General features: G+C 60.1%; 1 protein-coding gene across 1 annotated transcript in view; it reads right to left on the bottom strand.

Annotated features, from left to right (window-relative positions):
• The window catches only part of FOXK1 (forkhead box K1), a gene marked incomplete at its 3' end in the record, with an annotated part of 66,491 nt that overhangs the window by 8,432 nt on the left and 54,701 nt on the right, over positions 1–3,358 (bottom strand). The gene's annotated exons all lie outside the window — the stretch shown is intronic.

The following is a 3,358-nucleotide window of genomic DNA, read 5'->3' as shown; positions in this document are numbered from 1 at the left end:
GCCACAGGGGAGCCGGGCCACAGCGAAGCTGGGCCACAGGGGAGCCGGGCAGAGAGCGGGACTGTGTGCAGAGGGCGCTGTGAGGGCTTTAGACTTTGGTGCCAGTTGCTTTTTGTTTTACTTCATGTTCTGCTAACCTTTGCCAAGTTTCAGTAAACAGATTACTTCCGTTTTTGACGTCTACAATAGAACAGTCAAGAGAAGCTTTCATGAAGAAACAGCTTGTGAAAGCCCGGCTCTGAGTGACGTGGAGGCGCTCGCTCTGTGTGTGCTTTCTCGGGTGTCAGTGCAGCAGTTTCTTAAAACTCGCTCACAGGAGCACTTTCAGACGGTGTGCTTCTGCAACACCCAGCAAACGATGACCCCATTTCTTCTTTTCTATAAATACCGCTGCTTTAAAACGGAAAAAAGTCAACGCTAGCCCTAACCGGTTTGGCTCAGTAGATAGAGCGTCAGCCTGCGGACTCAAGGGTCCCAGGTTCAATTCCGGTCAAGGGCATGTACCTTGGTTGCGGGCACATCCCCAGTGGGGGGTGTGCAGGAGGCAGCTGTTTGATGTTTCTCTCTCATCGATGTTTCTAACTCTCTTTCCCTCTCCCTTCCTCTCTGTAAAAAATCAATAAAACATATTAAAAAAAAAAAAAAGTCAACGCTGCCTTGATAGCAACATTCACTTGAGAGAGCGTTCATTCATTTTCTGGGTGGAGTGCTTCAGGGTGAAAAAAACCACCCAACCACACAGCACACACCCTGGCCTGGCAGCCGGGAAGCAAAACACTTCAAACAGGCGGAAGACGCAGGGCCCGAGGGCAGGGCCAGGGCCAGGAGGGCAGGGCTGGAGGGCAGGGCCGGGCTGTTTACTAGGGAGAGCGTCCCCACAGGTACAGCCACTCCCCAAATCTTGGAGCAGCAGGGGCTGGGGACTAGGTGTGGAGAAAACCAACCCAAACTGAACAGCGGTCTCCAAACTGCAGGGACCCAGCAGCCAATGGGGCGAGCGGGCGGCAGCCTCACCAAATTAGGAGACAAACGGAGGAGGGGAGGGGGCCCTGGGCCAGGCTGCCTTCTCAGAAAGGGCTGGGCTGGGCTGGGCTGGGCTGCCAGGCGCTCCCCCAGGGCACTTCCTCCGGAGAGAGGCGGAGCCGCCTGGTTTCCAGGGGAGGACCCAGGAGGGGAGGGCAGGCCAGGCTGTTGGCAAACAGGGGCGCCTCCCGGCAGAGAGGCTCTTGGGAGCTAAGCCTGGCAAGGCCTCTGGGTCTCTGAAGGCTCAGCTGAATTCCAGAGCCAGAGAAACGGCGTCAACACAAACCCTGTCCCAGTTACTGCTCTCCCTGCTCACGTTTTACCAAATGAAAACAGGAAGCCAGGCCCCTGTGGGCGGCCGCAGATAGAGGACAGAGTGGGACCAGCAGGACGGAGACAGACGAGGCAGCCCGACTGACTCCCGCCCCTAAAACACGTTAAATACAAACAGGGCGCCGCCGGGACTCTCAGAGCAGCGGTTCCAGGGACACTGCTCAGTGAAAGGGCCTCCTGCCCCCGGAGGCCCTCAGCCCCCTCCCAACAGCAACTCCTACCAGCTCCCGAGTCTCCTCACCAGGCGGCCCACTTTTATTCGGAACATGACTCGGAGATACATTTACTTTACGAAGCTCTCCAGGTACGAACCCAAACATTTGGCCGATTATAAACTCATCTATATATATAAAAGCCTAATGTGCACATTGTCCCCGCAGGAGTTCGACCGGGAGACTGATCACTCGCTATGCTGTGCACTGACCACCAGGGGCCGGCGCAGAATGAAGGAGGCCCCAGCCGGCAGCCAGCAGCCAGCAGCCAGGGAAGGGAAGCCCTGGCCAGCAGCCAGCAGCTGGCAACCGGCAGCTGGGGAAGGGAGGCCCTAGCCGGCAGCCGGAAGGAAGGCCCCTATTGGCCCTGATCGCTGGCCAGGCCTAGGGACCCTATAGTGCACAAATTTCATGCACTGGGCCTCTAGTTGTTAATGCGGTCCAGGGTGAGGCTGGGGGTCAGGGTGAGGCTGGGGGTGAGGGAGAGGCTGGGGGTGAGGGAGAGGCTGGGGTTTGGGCTGGGGCTGCCCACTGCGGTCTCCCTGGCCGTGTGGAGCACACCACGCCGTCATGGGCCCTCGCAGCTCTGGTGCTGCTGGGTAAAGGGTCAGCCTCAGGGCGACGCACAGCCTCACACGTTCCGAGTGCACAGGCCGTGTCCGTGCATCTGCAGTTGTGTAACCACCACAGCGTCTCATTCCAGACATTTCCTCACGCCGGGAAGAAAGGCCCTACAACCGCCCAGCCGCGGCCGCTCCCCGACTTCCTGTCTCTGCACATCTGCCTGCTCTGCTCGCTTCCCACCAGCTGGCCCTGCACGTGGCACACGGCTGTCGAGGCACCACACTGAACGTGCCTTAAGCCCGAACCGCGTCCACTGAAGGGCAGCCACATCCCAGTGTCCACTCATTGGCTGGTGGGCCTGAGCTGTCTCTGCTTTGGGGCTGCACGAACCTCATTGCCGAGCCCGGCGTGCACGCTCACTGACCTCCCTGCCGAGCCCGGCGTGCACGCTCACAGGCCTCCCTGCCGAGCCCGGCGTGCACGCTTCCATGTGACCTTGGGCCCAGTGCACGGCTGGGTCGGATGGAACACTGTTGACTCTGAAGAACTGCAGACTGTTTCCCACAGAGGCTGCTCGCTGTGCTGCACTACGTTCTACCCGTGTGCTCGTCACACACGTGGAAAGGCAGGAGCACTTCACAGCACAATCTAAGCCTGGGCTCAGGTGGGGCCTCCCTCGAAACTCGGGTTTGATATGTGGACACACAAGGACGCAGCTAAGTCCGGGCCTCAGAGCAGAGCCACGCGGGACGAGTAAAACGAGCTCGAGCAGAGGCTTTGGTGAGTGCTGGCCACGCGGAGCAGCACCGTGCGGACAGCACTCAGGACAGACACAAGGCCCGGGGGCCGAGGGGCCTGCCCCACCGCCCGGCTACCTGCCCCAGGCCAGGCCCCGGACTTGGGGGGGGGGCATTTGCAGCTGCCCCCGAACTCTCTCTGCAGGAGCAGGACACACCTATTCACGGGCTCTGAGGGAACCGACTCCCGCAACTCAATGCGAGCGACTCCCAACGTGTGACCAACACATTTCAGGTGGAAAACAAAGGCGCAAGCAACATGGGGATCATCACAGAGATGAACCCGCATGTGGTTCCCAAGGGGAGCCTGGCCCAGGGAGGAAACAGCCACCGGTTCGCAGTGAGCCTGGTGCACAGGGAGGCAGACCAGCCGCTCGCACAGCCCTGCGGCTCACAGCGGTGCCTGGGGGTCTGAGGCCCTGGTAGAGC

This window comes from Myotis brandtii, unplaced genomic scaffold, assembly GCF_000412655.1.
Source record: "Myotis brandtii unplaced genomic scaffold, ASM41265v1 scaffold579, whole genome shotgun sequence".
Taxonomy (NCBI): domain Eukaryota; kingdom Metazoa; phylum Chordata; class Mammalia; order Chiroptera; family Vespertilionidae; genus Myotis; species Myotis brandtii.
This window is presented reverse-complemented; position numbering and strand designations above follow the sequence as displayed.